The sequence below is a fragment of the Notamacropus eugenii genome, chromosome 1 (genome assembly GCF_028372415.1).
Source record: "Notamacropus eugenii isolate mMacEug1 chromosome 1, mMacEug1.pri_v2, whole genome shotgun sequence".
Lineage (NCBI taxonomy): Eukaryota > Metazoa > Chordata > Mammalia > Diprotodontia > Macropodidae > Notamacropus > Notamacropus eugenii.
Window position 1 is genome coordinate 207923470 of NC_092872.1, and position 16794 is coordinate 207940263.

The following is a 16794-nucleotide window of genomic DNA, read 5'->3' on the forward strand; positions in this document are numbered from 1 at the left end:
CCTTTCTGGTGATCCTCAGAATCTTCCTAAGACGGTTCAAATGAAAGCGATTCAGTTTCCTGGCATGGCGCTGGTAGGCTCTCCATGTCTCACAAGTATTATAACAATGAGGTCAGCACAGTGGCTCTGTAGACCTTTAGTTTGGTAGTCAGTCTAATAACCTCTTCTCTCCCAAACTTTTCTTCAGAGCCTCCCAAACACTGAGCTAGCTCTGGCAATGAGTTCATCAACCTCATTGTCAATGTGTACATCCCTACAAAGTACACTACCAAAGTAAGTGAACTTATCCACAGCATTCAAAACTTCTCCATTTTTTATAATTGATGGTTCCACATATGGATGGTGTGGTGGTGCCTGATGGAGCACCTGTGTTTACTTGGTGTTAATTATTGGGCCAACATTAGCACAAGCAGCAGAAAATTGATCCCTACTTTGTTGCATCTCAGTTTCAGAGGCTGCTTTGAGTGCACAATCATCTGCAAACAGAAAATCATGCACCAACACTCCCTCTACTTTGGTCTTGGCTTGTAGCCTTTTCAAATTGAAGAACTTACCATCAGTATGGTAGTTGACCTTGATGCTGTGTTCATCCTCATTGAAAGCATTTGTCAACATGGCTGAAAACATCATGCTAAAAAGCATGGGAGCAAGCACACAGCCCTGTTTCATTCCATTTGTGACTGGGAAGGCATGAGAGCTTTGTCCATTATCCTGAACCTGAGCAAACATGCCATCATGAAATTGACATACAATATTGATGAACTCCTCCAGGCAACCAAATTTTGACTTAATTTTCCATAAGCCCTCATAACTAACAGTGTCAGAAGCCTTGGTCAGATCCACAAATGTGGTGTGCGGACCTCTGTTTTGCTCCTGGCATTTCTCCTGGAGTTGTCGGGCAGCAAACACTGTATCGATTATTCTTTGGCCCTTTCTGAACCATACTTTATCTCAGGTATATGGCCATCTTCCAGGTGAAGGAGCAGCCCATTAAGGAGGACTCTAGCAAGAATTTTCGCAGCACTAAGAGAAAGATCCCCCTGTGATTGTTGCAAGACAATCTACTCCCTTTATCTTTATAGAGATGGACAGTGGAGGCATCCTTGAACTCCTGGGAGATAACCTCCTCTTGACATATAACCTGGAAAATTTTAGTCAGCTTTTGTATGAGCAATGGTCCCCCACCTTGTAAATCTCAGCTGGAATAGAATCAGCACTAGGTGCTTTGCCACATGAAAGGAGCCTGATGGCCCTCAAAACCTCTTCTTAAGTTGGAAGTTCAGCTAAGGAAGGATTGACTTCAACCTGAGGTAAATGGTCAGTGGCCTCTGCATTGATTGATGATGATCTATTGAGAACACTATAGAAGTGTTCAGTTCATCTCTCTAAGATCATGTCCTTATCACTAATCAGTGTGAATTCATCAGCACTGAGTAGTTGTGATGCACCATAGGTTTTTGGTCCATAAATAGCTTTCAGGAGATCATAAAAGCGCTTTGGACTGTTACTATCAGCATAAAACTGAATTTCATCTGTCTTCTTACTGAGCCAGGAATCCTGCATCTCTCTAAACTTTGCTTGTACTTTGTTTTTGGTGGAATTAAATGCTGCTTTCTTAGATGTCAATGAACTATTCTGCTGGTAAATCCTGTGGAGTTCTTGTTTTTCATTTAGCAGCTTCTGAATTTCCCCATCATTTTCATCCAACCAGTCTTGGTGTTTGTGAGTGTTCTGACCCAGATGAGCAAATGTAGTGCTGTACACCAAATCTCTGAAAGCTGCCCACTCCTTTTCTACTCCGCTGTTGCCAACTGTGTGTTGGCTCAACTTTCCCTCCAAGTCAACAACAAACTATTCACGCCCAGAGAAGAGCTCTAATTTGTTGATGTTAATTCTTCTGGTAATCATTGCCTTGGGGGTGGTGCTTTTGATGAATGCGAATGTTTAGCCTGGAAAAGATAAGTCTATGATCAGTCCAATACTCTGTACCACACATTGCCTTTGTCACTCTCACATCTTGTCTGTCTCTTCTCCTTACAATCACATGCAAAGCACTATATGTAAGCAGTTAATGGGGAGTGGAAGATAGATTCCTTGCCTGTGAGCAATTTAAAATTTAGTTGGAGAGACAAACCAACCTTGTATACTTAATATTCAGGGCTTTCCAGTTTCATGGTTGTTATGGGTAATCCTATCACTGACACAGAAGACAACCCTTTTGTGACTAAGTATATGGTCTTAGTATGGCCCAAGTTTTTATCACTATACATCTCCAAACTGGTGATGATCTTCTCCAAAAATGAGCTAAATTGGTCCTCAGAAATCAAACAGACATCCATTTCTAGGCCTTTATTAAAAACTTTTCTAGCATGGTAAGAATTGCCAGAGCTTCTACTCCACTGGTATTGTCTTCAGAAAACTAAGTCACCCCTGTGCCATGATGAGGTCTGTGGTGGGGTATTAGTGATTACATAGTGAACTGAGACATGGAATAAGGTTGACCGGGGTTCATATCTCACCTCTGCCCAATACTGACTATAACTGTGGGCACATCACCCACATTTCCTAGTCCCCCCAGCAGCACTGTAAGATTCTGCCATTGTAGAGCATTGTAGAGAAGGTGATCTGCTTTAGTAGAGGGTACTTCCTCATTAAGAAGTATTTCCTTAGACCAATGAAATTCCAAGTCCTAGTCTAAACATTGTGTGTGTGTGTACATGTGCTATATATAGATATAGCTACAAGTACATCTGCAGTATAGCCATACTTATATATAAAAGCTCTGTTTTATAGATGAAGGAATTGAGACTTAGAGAGGTTGTGACTTGCCCACATTCACACAGCTGGTAAGCCTTAGAGCAAGATAGGAAACCCAGAGGTAGTTCTATACCACATCTTACAATCTTAGGAAATAACTAGAAAATGATTATAAATTCATGCAAAGAGATGGAATATAAAACTACACATCCTATTTAAAAACTCTTAAGATGTTTGAAATAAAGAACTGATTGAAGTGGGTTCATGATTCTTAGGACTTAGAACTGAAGAGGGCTTTGCGGATCATCTAGTCAAGATCTTTGAAGAAACAGACTTTCAGAGAGGGGTCAGCACTTGACTAAGGACATATCAGTAGGAAGTAGCTGTATAAGGAGTCCTTTGACTCTGAATCCATGTATATTGTCAACAAGGGACCCGGTACTGTTCTAATCATTGGAGACACAGGGACAATGAATGAAATAATACCTGCTTACAAGGAGCTCACCTTCTACCAAATTTGAAATTCAAAATCTAATAATTGATACCAAAAATAACTTTCAACTTATTGAAAAGCTGGTGGTACCCCTGAAAATAATAGGAAGTTGAAGTTGTTCATTTGGGTTTCTTTTTCATAGTAGTCTATAAAGTAGTGCCACATTTATCCGACCTCATTAGGGAATAAAACGTTGCATGGAATTAACTTTTCCTGAATAAAAAAAGCTTAACCTTTTAAGTATTAAAGCTTATTTTATGTTAACCATTTTAGATGAAAATTTTTATAGACATATTTTATATACCCATGCTATTTTACGGAGTATGAATATCATGTCTTAATGGGTTAAACCTTTATCTAGAAAAGCACACTTCTTGGATGGCTGATATTTTGAAGTATTTAAATGAGCTAATATCACATATAAAAGCTATCCTATGCTAGTTCTCCTTATCTTTCTGGTTCCTTTTAATTAGGATTTTTGAAATTTGAGTTCTTTTAGCTCAGTGGTTATGGAAGAAGTAGGAGGAAGTGTGGGTGGCTAGAAGGGACAGATGTAATCAGGACAAGTTCAAATTTAATAACGAAAGTCCAAGAATAAAACTTATGAAGTTTGGGTAAGTTAAATATATGGTAAAGTGGCAATATTTTAAAAATACGTTATAGTGTAGTTGAGTAAGTATTTAAATGTACATTATAGTTGATTTCATAATTATATCAGAATGGTTTAATGCCAATCTGATACAGGGTATGTGTATCCACAAATACCCTGATGCATCCTGAATGACCTGCTGGCCCAGGTTCTTAGATCTGCTTTTCTAAAAGGAAAGCAACTGTTAAGGAGTCAAGTTTTCTTTAATTTCATTCCCCAACAGAGAAAATACAAGCAGAGAAATAAAGACCAACAGACAGGACTTCTAACTGTCTGACCATAACCAATACATACATCACAGATCAACAAATAGATCCACCTGTCTGACCATTGCATATATATACATAGTTACCAGAGAGAGATGCACCAACATCTGGGTTTTCAAAGTAGCTGAGGGGGCCTACAGCTACCCAGAGTCTCACTCATCTGGCATATGAACCTTCTTCTAAAGAAGCCCCCAAAGCAAAACCTCACCTCAGAGTATATATACACTTTTTTTTTTATAATTAAATTTATTTATTTAAGTTTTAACATTCATTTTCACAAAATTTTGGGTTACAAATTTTCTCCCCTTTTATCCCCTCCCCCCCCAAACACCAAGCATTCTAATTGCCCCTATGACCAATCTGCTCTCTCTTCTATCATCCCTCTCTGCCCTTGTCTCCATCTTCTCTTTTGTCCTGTAGGGCCAGATAGCTTTCTATACCCCTTTACCTGTATTTCTTATTTCCTAGTGGCAAGAATATTACTCGACAGTTGATCCTAACACTTTGAGTTCCAGCTTCTTTACCTCCCTCCCTCTCCACCCCTTCCCTTTGGAAGGCAAGCAATTCAATATAGGCCAAATCTGTGTAGTTTTGCAAAGGACTTCCATAATAGTTGTGTTGTATAGGACTAACTATATTTCCCTCCATCCTATCCTGTCCCCCATTACTTCTATTCTCTTTTGATCCTATCCCTCCCCATGAGTGTCGACCTTGAATTGCACTCTCCTCCCCATGCCCTCCCTTCTATCATCCCCCCCACCCTGCTTGTCCCCTTATCCCCCACTTTCCTGTATTGTGAGATAGGTTTTCCTACCAAAATGAGTGTGCATTTTATTCTTTCCTTTAGTGGAATGTGATGAGAGTAGACTTCATGTTTTTCTCTCACCTCCTCTCTTTATTCCTCCACTAATGAGTCTTTTGCTTGCCTCTTTTATGAGAGATAATTTGCCCCATTCCATTTCTCCCTTTCTCCTCCCAATATATTCCTCTCTCACTGCTTGATTTCATTTGTTTTTTTTAAGATATGATCCCATCCTCTTCAATTCACTCTGTGCACTCTGTCCCTATGTATGTGTGTGTGTGTGCATGAGTGTGTGTGTAATCCCACCCAGTACCCAGATACTGAAATGTTTCAAGAGTTACAAATATTGTCTTTCCATGTAGGAATGTAAACAGTTCAGCTTTAGTAAGTCCCTTATGACTTCTCTTTGCTGTTCACCTTTTCATGCTTCTCTTCATTCTTGTGTTTGAAAGTCAAATTTTCTTTTCAGCTCTGGTCTTTTCATCAAGAATACTTGAAAATCCTCTATTTCATTGAAAGACCAATTTTTCCCCTGAAGTATTATACTCAGTTTTGCTGGGTAGGTGATTCTTGGTTTTAGTCCTAGTTCCTTTGACTTCTGGAATATCCTATTCCATTCCCTTCGATCCCTTAATGTAGAGGCTGCTAGATCTTGTGTTATCCTGATTGTATTTCCACAATACTTGAATTGTTTCTTTCTAGCTGCTTGCAATATTTTCTCCTTGACCTGGGAACTCTGGAATTTGGCCACAATGTTCCTAGGAGTTTCTCTTTTTGGATCTCTTTCAGGCAGTGTTCTGTGGATTCCTTGAATATTTATTTTGCCCTCTGGTTCTAGAATCTCAGGGCAGTTTTCCTTGATCATTTCATGAAAGATGATGTCTAGGCTCTTCTTTTGATCATGGCTTTCAGGTAGTCCCATCATTTTTAAATTGTCTCTCCTGGATCTATTCTCCAGGTCAGTTGTTTTTCCAATGAGATATTTCACATTATCTTCCATTTTTCCATTCTTCTGGCTTTGTTCTGTGATTTCTTGCTTTCTCATAAAGTCCTTAGCCTCCATCTGTGCCATTCTAATTTTGAAAGAACTGTTTTCTTCAGTGAGCTTTTGAATCTCCTTTTCCATTTGGCTAATTCTGGTTTTGAAAGCATTCTTCTCCTCATTGGCTTTTTGAACCTCTTTTGCCAGTTGAGTTAGGCTAGTTTTCAAGGTGTTATTTTCTTCAACATTTTTTTGGGTCTCCTTTAGCAGGGAGCTGATCGGCTGTTCATGCTTTGACTTCATGTCTCTCATTTCTCTTCCTAGCTTTTCCTCTACTTCTCTAACTTGATTTTCAAAATTCTTTTTGAGCTCTTCCATGGCCTGAGCCCATTGGGTGGGCTGGGACACAGAAGCCTTGATTTCTGTGTCTTTCCCTGATGGTAAGCATTGTTCTTCCTCATCAGAAAGGAAGAGAGGAAATCCCTGTTCACCAAGGAAGTAACCTTCTATAGTCTTATTTCTTTTCCCTTTTCTGGGCATTTTCCCAGCCAGTGACTTGACCTCTGAATATTCTCCTCACACCCACCTCGCCTCCTGATCCTCCCAGCCAGCGTTTGGGGTTTGAGATTCAAATGCTGCTTCCAGCCTCAGGGCTTTTGGCGGGGGCAGGGCTGCTATTCAGTGTGAGATTAAGTTCAGGTGCTCAGGTCAGGGCAGGGCCACCTCTCAGGCTCAGTTCCCTCAGGGGGTTTATGCACAGACCTTCCACAATGGATTCAGGCTCCTGCCTGCTTGGGGAGCCCTGGTCTGCAGCTGCCTCTCAGCTTCTACCTCCCGGGGGGGCCTGAGTTATGGGGGCACCCCACTCCCCTCTCGACCTGCCAAAGAGACTCTCTCACCGACCCCCGTCACCTGTGGGTGGAGGGACTTGTGCGGCCACTGGAGATCCCGTCCCTGAAGCCCGCTCGGATCTTTTCCTCTTGGTGCCGGGGCCGCAGCAGGGCTGCACTCAGCTCCCAGTCCCGGCGCCCAGTCCGCAGTGCGAAGGACCCCCCGCGAGAGGTTTGCAGGTCTCTCCGGAACAGAAATCTCCCTCGCTCCAATGTTCTGTGGCCTCTGGGTGCAGAATTCGCCGTGAGTTACTTCCCTGTAGCCGTTCTGTGGGTTGTGGGTTCGGAGCTGTGTATATGTGCGTCTTTCTACTCCGCCATCTTGGCTCCACCCCCTGTATATATACACATTTTAAAGCCAGAGGGCATGACCCTCCTGACCCGGTGCCTCATTAGCAATTAACCAAAGGTGTGGGCTTTCCTACTAAAGAAATCTCCCTTAATCTGAGACCCATTAATGGGTGGTGAGATCTTTCAATAACATAAATCTCAGTAAGGAAGAGGGAAAGTGAGTGAAATCTGGGAGAGGAAATTAGAAATTTTGGGAAAGGTATTTTTGAGGATTTGTTTTGAAAAGTTAAAAAACTCAAGTGATGAATAACATGTTTAGCATAATACATTAATGATTTGCTATCTGAACTTGACAGTAGATTTGTTACTTCATTGTTGTGGGTATTTCTCCCTATTTTGTATTGATGGCAGTCTGTCCATTCCTTACCATGTATAGTTTTTGTTCTTTGTTTTCCCATAAATCTTCCTTAAAAAATTTGAGTGCCAGAATTTTACTCTCCAGAGATGGCCCCTTAAAAAAAATGTAATAGATGACAATGTTAAGGGTGTTATGGAAGGAATTCATTATTGTATTGGCTGAACTAGAATAAAATTATGCATAATACATTTACATGTTCTTAAGCTAGTCAGACAACTTCAAAATTGTAAAGGATGGGGGAAGGGAGTAGGAAAGAGGAACACGGCGAATAGAAGGGAACAAAGCTTCATTAAGCACCTACTAGTACCAGGTACCTGCTAAGTGCTAGCCAAGGAAATTGAGGTAGACAAGACTTGCCCAGAGTTACATAGTAAGTGTCTGAGGCTAAATTTGAACCCAGGTCTTCCTGAGTCCAGGTCTAGCTCTTCATTCACTGTGCTATCTAGCTACCTAGGTGTTGGCATTACATAAACATCTGTTTTCCTTCCTGACTGAAGAGAAAAAAGAAAAAGTCTAAACCTGCTGGAATATGTTTTTTCACAGTGTCAGACTTTTCAGATATATTATATTTCAAGAATATAGTAGAGATAGTTAACACATTTGTGTTCTAGAAGTTCATTTGTGATTTGCTGGTTAGGAAAATTTATTTTTCTACAGGCATAATGTTATGAATGGTGGTTAAATTTCCAGGCCAGCTCTGAAAACCAGTAGTGTAGTTGAAATACTGTGTATTTTCAGTGAAAATGGAAAAGTACCAGGTGATTCCCCACTAATTAAACAAAACTTAAAATAGGGAAATTTAGCAGAAAATAGTCCTGATGTTAAATTCTAGTATTTGAAATTGGTGCAGTTAGAGTATGCTGAGGAGATAGAGTTTTTTTCATGGAGTCTGAAGCCTTCTTTTTGGCTCCAGAGCAGGGGCTTTTATCCTCTTTTGTATTCCGGACCCCTTTGGCAATCTAGGGGAGTCTATAGACCTTGCTTAGAATAATGTTTTTAAATGTATAAAACAAAACTTGTAATACATAGAAAACTAATTGTATTAAGATACAGATAATATCAAAATATAAAAAAAAGCCTAAGATCCCAGACCCTGGTTAAGAGCCATTCTGATTCCAAACTTGGTAGTACTAATTTTCTTTGCCTGGATTGAGCTTCAGGACTTAAGGGTTTTCTTTTTACTCGTTAGAGATGCCTCATGAGCTCTACACTCAAGATTATCAGACATGATTATGGTAATTCTTTTATTTACAGAGAGAGAGAGAGAGAGGTCTGTTTCCCTGAGTTCACTGAGCAAGTTGGAGAAGAAAAAAGGAGGAAGTGACTTATGAAGGGATAGGGTTATGTAAGAAAGAAATTTCCTGACCTTTAATCAGCCGAGCTGTGAATGATGAAAGACTAAAAAAAAGCAGGGACTAATAGCATGTACACAGTCTCCTAGGAGGAAAGAAAAAGGGAGATAATAAGGAAGAAATTCATGAGTTCTGAGATTTCTCTTCAGCCATTGAACTGCGAGCCCAGGAAAATCTTGGTTGCTGTCCAACACATGTAGAAAGAGGGAAGAGGAACTAAAAGCTAGCAAAAGGTGAGGAAGTGGTATACAACCAGCCAGCTGTTTTCACATATATTTGTAATGTGTAGAGTCTTTCAACTCTCTTTAGTCACTACCACCCAGACTTACTAGCTAAGTGTACTTCAAAACTTGTAAGGGTTGAATAATGGGGTGTCACATTGCTTCTGCAATCTCCTCTATTCTGTCACTAGGAAATAGACCTAAATAATTGGAGATATATTAATTGTTCATGGATAGACCAAGTCAATAAAACAAATATGACATATTTGTATGTAGGTACATAAAATACCTCAATTAGTTTACTTACTCGTTAAGTAATACTACTTAAAATATTAAAGGATTACTTTGTAGAGCTAGGAAAAAATGACAAAATTCATCCAAAGGAAAAAAGGTCAAGAATATTAATGATAAATTATAAATGATAATTGAAAATTTTGATGAATAATGATAAATTATAAATGATAAATGCACAGCAGCCACCCATTATTCTAGCTTTACAAGTTTTGAAGTACACTTAGCTAGGAAGTCTGAGTGGCAGTGGCTAGAGAGAGTTTAAGGGCTCTAGCCATTACAAATACATGTGAAAAATAGCTTGCTGGCTATATGCCACTTCCTCACCTTTTGCTCTTTTGGTTCCTTTTCCTTCTCTCCACCTGTATTGGTTAGCAACCAAGATTTTCCTGGGCCATCAGCTCATCAGAAAAGAAAAAAATGGGAAAGAAGGGGATCTAGCAGTTCCAGATCTCAAGCTATACTATAAAGCAATAATCATGAGAATAATTTGGTGCCAGTAATAAAAAAGAGAGACTGTTCAGTAAATCATCAGTCAACAAACATTTATTAGATGTTTATTATGTGCCAGGCGCTGTGCTGAGTGCTGGATCAGTGGAACAGATCACACAACATACGAAGAGACATATGACATAGAAGACAACAAATCTGGTAGCCTAGTGTTCAATAAACCTTATTAGATTCTAAGCTTCCGGAGAGCAGGAACTGCCTTTTGCCTCAGTGCTTAGCTTCAATTTTTGTTCAATCGTATCTGATTCTTTGTGACCCCACTTGGGGTTTTTTTAGCAAAGATACAGGAGTTTATGTTAGAGATGTCAGAGAGACAGAGAAACAGAAAGAGGGATCTGTTTCTCTGAGTTCACTGAGCAAATTGGAGCAGAAAAAGGGAGGAAGTTACTTATAAAGGGATGGAGTTTATGTGCCATTTCCTTCTCCAGTTCATTTTACAGATGAGGAAACTGAGACAAACAGATTGAAGTGATTTTCCCAGGGTCACACAGAGAGTCAGTGTCCAGATTTGAATTTAGGTCTTCCTAACTTTAGTCCTGGCACTGTGTCCACCGGGCCACATACTTGAAAATTCCAAGTGGGGTCATGGAGTTGGAAATGACTGAAAAACAACTGAATAATGCTTAGCACATTACAGTAAGTAGTGCTTGATTGATTAAGCCCAAAAACTTCAGCTACTGATGTAAGGATTCTCTATTTGATAAAAAATGTTGGGGAAGCTAGATAATAGTTTGGCAGAAATTAGGTTTAGATTAATACCATACACCACGTTAAATAGATCTAGAAATGGATATATGACAGAAATATCAAAGACCATATCATAAACAAACTAGAGAAACAAGGAAGAAATTTCCTTTCAGATCCATAGATAAGAGGTAGAGCTAATGACTTAGACAGGATCATGGAAGAAAAAATGGACAAATTTGATTACACATGTATAAGCAAAACCAATAAAGCTAAAATTAGAACAGAAACAGTTAACTGGGGGGGAGGATATTTTTAATGGTTCTTTGATAAAGTTCTCATATCCAAGATTTGGCACTGATTCAGTTTTATAAGTGCCACTAGATAAATACTCAAATAACACGAATGGGCAGTTTTCAAGGAAAGAAATTGAAAGGGAAGAAAAATGCTCCAAATCATTAATAATTAGAGAAATGCAGACTAACATAACTCTAAGGTTCTGCCTTACACTCTCAAGTTGTCACCGAAGGCAAAAAAGGAGAATGACAAATGTTGGAGAAACTGGAGGAGAAAGGAAAGCAGAGAGGACAGGAATAAAAGGAATTGAAAGAGCTATTATAACTTGCAGGACATGTTCCAAGGCAAGGTGTCTCTTGAGGTGACCATGACGTAGGCAGTGAAAAGCAGTACTTTGACTCCATTTGGGTTCTAACACATCATTATCCAAAGGGATATAATAAGAATTGAGGAAATGAAACAGGGAAGAGCAACTTGACTTGACCCAGTAAATATATATAAATGTATTTTAAAGATATTTAAAGTTGATTATTAAATGCCTTAAAAGACTCCTAAAAGAACTGAGAAAATGACAGAATTAATTTTTTAGAAGTGACTGTAAGAGGGGCAGAGCCAAGATGGTAGAGTAATAGCACACACTTTCTAGGGCACCGACCCCAAGCCCAACCAAATACCTGTAAAAAATGGCTCTAAACAATTTCCAGAGCTGCAGAACCCATAGAATGATAGAGTGAAGCAAACTGACAGCCTGGAAGATCGCTGGGAAGTGTCTATCATGCCACGCAGGGGTCAGGGCACAGTCGCTGTGCCAGCACAGACAGGACCTGAGCAGGCCTTGGGGAAACTGAATCTCTCACACCTGTGTCTGTTTCCAGACTTCAGGACCTCAAAAATGCCTAGGACAAATTGGAAGGTCAGTGGAAAAAGCCTGTGGGACCAGTGTGGGAGAGTGTAGTGGTCTGGCCCCAGCCCCAGGGCTGCAGAGGGGGAATGGGCAGAGGAGCCTGCAGCAGCCACAGCAGTAGCAGGGGCAGAGACAGCGACTGTTCCTGGAGCTGTGGGCCCACAGATTGTGAGGGAATTGAGCGACTGACAGTACATCCACCACTAGAAGCAGAGAGCTACCGTGACAGAGAGCTCAAAAGTCAAGTAAATGGCTGGGGAAATGAGCAAAAACCAAAAAAGGAATCAGACTATAGAATCTTACTTTGGTGACAAGGAAGATCAAAACATGTAAACAGAAGACAACAAAGTCAAAGCTCCTCCATCCAAAGCCTCCAAGAAAAGTATGAGTTGGTCTCAGGCCATGGAAGAGCTCAAAAAGGATTTTGAAAATCAAGTAAGAGAAGTAGGGCAAAAATTGGGGAGAGAAATGAAGGTGATGCAAGAAAGTCATGAAAAACGAGTCAACTACTTGCTAAAGGAGACCAAAAAAAAAATGCTGAAGAAAATAACACTGTAAAAAAATAGATTAACCCAAATGACAAAATAGATCCAAAAAGCCAGTGAAGAGAAAAATGCCCTAAAAAGCAGAATTGGCCAGATGGAAAAGGAGGTCCAAAAGCTCACTGAAGAAAATAATTCCTTAAAGATTAGAATGCAGCAAATAGAAGCTAATGACTTTATGAAAAATCAAGAAATTATAAAATAGAATAAAAAAAAAAAAAACCAATGTGAAATATCTTGTTGGAAAAACAACTGACCAATAGATACAGAAGAGACATTTAAAAATTATAGGACTACCTGAAAACCCTAATCAAAAAAAGAGCCTAGACACCATCTTTCAAGAAATTATCAAGGAAAACTGCCCTGATGTTCTAGAACCAGAGGATAAAATAAATATTGAAAGAATCCACTGATTGCCTCCTGAAAGAGCTTCCAAAAGGAAAACTCCTAGGAATATAAAAGTGACTATAAGAATCAAAGTACATCAGTAACTACTGGCTCACAGATCTAATTTCTCTTAGGTCTTTTTGAAAGTGGATTCTGCACATATTGAAGATATCCTTAATGCAAATAGGAGAAGGAAGCAAGCAGGCTTTTGAAGGTGATTGCTTATAGCAGACACATCTTCACATTTACACAGGTGCTGAGATGTGTAGATAATGCACAATCCCATTGTGTATATTCTTTTGGGCAGCCAGGTGGCACATTGGAGGGAGTGCTGGGCTTGGAGTCAGGAATACCTGAGTTCAAACTCAGCCTCTAGGCACTTACTGTGTGACTCTGGGCAAATCCTTTCACCATTATCTGTCTCAGTTTCCTCCACTGTAAAATGGGGATGGTAATAGTACCTTATTCCTCCAGGGTTGTTGTGAGGGTCAAATGAGATAATATTTTTAAAGCACTTAGCACAGTGCCTGGCACATAGCAGGCACTTAATAAGTGCTTGTTCCCTTCCCCTATATTACAAACAAAAACCATTTAACAAAATGCATACCTAAATGCTACCTTCCAATAATCTGTGCCCTTCCACGTGTTAAGGCCATTCAAAATTCCTTGACAGTTTCAACCATAGAAATAACTTTGTTCAGTGCCTCTGTCACTATTAAGCAAGGCATGCAGTAGATCTGTTCATCCCAGGTGTTTGTTTATGTTATGGAGAATTTCCTAGGCAGAGTCCTTAGGTATAAATAGTACAGTTCTATCTTAAATGTTCCTGATTATGATGATTATACCAAACTCTGGAATACTATAAGGGGCTCCGAAAAGAGATCCACAAAAACCCAAGAGTGTTGTCTAACAATCACATTAGAAAAACCAAGTGGATGATGAATACCAAATGTCCAGGCTGTTATATGCTATGTAGGTAGATGGACAGGCACTACATATGGTTGGTGATGCCCAGAATAGAAGAGGAGGAAGATATCACCATGGATCTTTGGATCACATTAAATAACATATTAATCTGTATCAATTTTGACTCTTACTTGAGCAGCCTTTTAAGTAATTCTCCAAATCCATCATTTGAACTGATGCCAAAACCAATTTATTTAACACTGATAGGTGTGCAAAGGAGTGATATTAAAGGCATTTAGAAGGACTTGTGTAATTGGAAAAGCACGTAGGCAAGTCTTGGATTAAGATCAAGGTGTAACAAAAAGATGGACAGATCATATTGAATTCATTTTCTTAAAAAGACATTTTAAACACAGAAGAATGGTTCTGGTGTTTTGGATAGAACCTCTGTGGAGGATTTATGGGAAGAGTCATTTGGGACAACAAGGCCTGGATAGGTTGGAGTCTGTACTATTGAGAAAGGCACCCATGGCAATAAGATTATGGATCAGTAGTACTATACAAAGTCAGAGAATCATAGTTTTGGAGTTGGAAGGACCTTTAGAGGTCGTAAACCACCTTATTTTACAGAATAGAAAAGTCAAAAGCCATAAAGGTTAAATACCGTGCCCCAGATCACAGATACTTGTGTGCATCTTTTCTTTTATTGAAGGCAAATCGGCAACCTCCTCTACAGATGTTGGACTTGGAGTCAGGAAGACCAGAGTCTAAAACATACCTCCTCTTTATTAACCATTAAATGCATTTTCATCATTGTACAGTAGAGATAATAAAAATATCCACCTCTCAAGGATGTTGTATCAAATGAGAAAATGTAGAATATGTACTTTGAAATCACAAAGGATTATTTGTAAACTTTATTTCTTTTATATTATTACAAAATAATAATTTGTAAGCCCCGTGAAAGCACAGTCCAATGTCCTATTCTTGCTTTGTTGTTTTAATTTATTTAGACTTTTTCTTTAGTAAGCTATTTGATTTTACTAATTATAAATTCTGTTCCATATACATTATGCATTTAATATAGGTGTCGATACAATTTAAACAGACCTTTTTATTTTTTTTCATTGTTAGGAATGAATTGAAATCCCTGGTAGAAGAGAACTTTATGAGTCAGTGGATACCAAAAAGAATGCTGTGAAAGTGGTAGAAGGACCACCAGAAATCAGAGGACAAGAGCTGGTATGAAACTTTATTATTTTTAGTTCTGTAGTAAAATCCTTTCATGGGAATTGCCCTGCTGTTCTGATGTTAAGTTTTTGTTATATGATAGCTTAATTCTCTGTGGCTATACATATTACCTAAGAGAAAGGTAGGAATCTCATTGTTTTCATTTCTGTCAGTGTTTTATGTTATTCTAAGCCCATGAAAACACAAGTCTTAGAAATACATTTATATTAAGCTCTGGTATATAGTATCCTCCTTGAGTTATGATTGACCCCATATATATGAATTATAGCAGTTGTTCAGGGCATTGTTGGATTTAGAACCTTGCCCCACTCCTAAAGAAGCCAGTGTTGCTACTATATGACTCTCCTCTCTCCAATACTGGAAAACTTGTGAGAATCTTTAACCCTCCCCAGCTCCTGGAGCCCTACATTTCTCCTTTCCTGACACACAAAGGCCTTCATGGGAACAGTTGTGGCTAGAACTCTTAGTAGTATGAGAGGCCACCTTTGGAGCCTTGGGCCAAAAAGTAGGGAAATACTTCACTGGAGTGCAGAGATGTTCTTGGTTTCCCTGGAACTTGGAAAATATATTCAACAGCAGCAGTGTCAGCAAACAAATATTTCTAGAGTATCTACATTGCAGTGGTCTAAGACAGACCAATAAACTGGTTTGGAAGTTTGGTTGGGAGTTGTTTGGAAGAATGAATGCTGAGTTAGGAATGAAATCTGAGAAGTAACTTGGAGTACTGGTTACTCAGAAAACCTGGGTCTATCTCTCTTGGACTCTGTTTCCTCTTCTATGAAAAGAGAGTTCAGATTGGGGGAGTCTTTGAGGTCTTTTCTTGCTCTGATATTCTGTGATTCTTTATTGAGCATAAGTGCGTGGACAGACATTTACATGAAGAGCAAGTATTTGGAACTCCATTCTGTTCAACATATATCTATTAAGTCTCTACTTAAATCAGCAAGCATTTATTAAGAATCTTCTATGTGCCCGGTACTGCCCTACACACTGGGAATGCAAAGAAAGACAAAAAACAGTCCCTACTTTCTTCTTCTTGTTGTTTTTAAATTATTATTTATTTTTAAAATTCAATTTTTAAAAAATCTTGAATTCCAGCTTCTGTCCCTCCCACCCCTCTCGCACTCATTAGCAAGAAATATTATATCAGTTATACATGTGAAATCATGAAAAATATATTTCCATATTATTCATGTTGAAAAAAAAAGCTAGAAAAAGAAAGTGAAAAAATTATGCTTCAGTCTGCAGTCAATTCTTTCTATGGAGTTGGATACATTTTTCATCAAAAGTTTTTTGGAATTGACTTGGATCATTGTATTGATACGAATAGCTAAGTCATTCTTAGTTGATTATTGTACAGTATTGCTGTCACTCTGTACAATATCCTCCTGGTTCTGCTCCCTTCACTTTGTATTAGTTCACATAAATGTTCCCAGGTTTTTCTGAAACCATCATCTTCATGATTTCTTATAACACAATAGTATTCCATCACAATTGATCAGCCATTCCCCAACTGATTGGGGATGAACATCTCAATTTCCAGTTCTTTGTCACCCCAAAAAGAGCCACCATAATTATTTTTGTACATATAGAACTTTTTTCTTTTTCTTTGATCTCTTTGGGATACAGACTTAGTGGTATCACTGAATCAAAGAGTATGCACAGTTTTATAGCCTTTTGGGCATAGTACGAAATTGTTCTCCATAATGGTTGGATCAGTTCACAACTCCATCAGTAGTACATTTATGCCCTGATTTTTCCACATCCCCTCCAGAATTTTTCATTTTCCTTTATCAGTCCTATTAACCAATGTGATAGATATGAGGTTGTACCTTAGAGTTGTTTTAATTTGCTTTTCTCTAATTAATAGTGAATTGGAGCATTTTTTCACATGCCTTTAG

The 16794-nt window shown here is 38.9% G+C and overlaps 1 protein-coding gene across 3 annotated transcripts in view; it reads left to right on the top strand.

The window, feature by feature from the left end:
* Positions 1-16794, top strand: part of PCGF5 (polycomb group ring finger 5) — a 140373-nt gene that overhangs the window by 29409 nt on the left and 94170 nt on the right. For all 3 annotated transcript variants that reach the window (XM_072625091.1, XM_072625113.1, XM_072625118.1), the window contains exon 2: positions 14777-14884. The gene's annotated coding sequence lies outside the window, so the exon portion shown is untranslated. The remainder of the gene's footprint in view (positions 1-14776; positions 14885-16794) is intronic.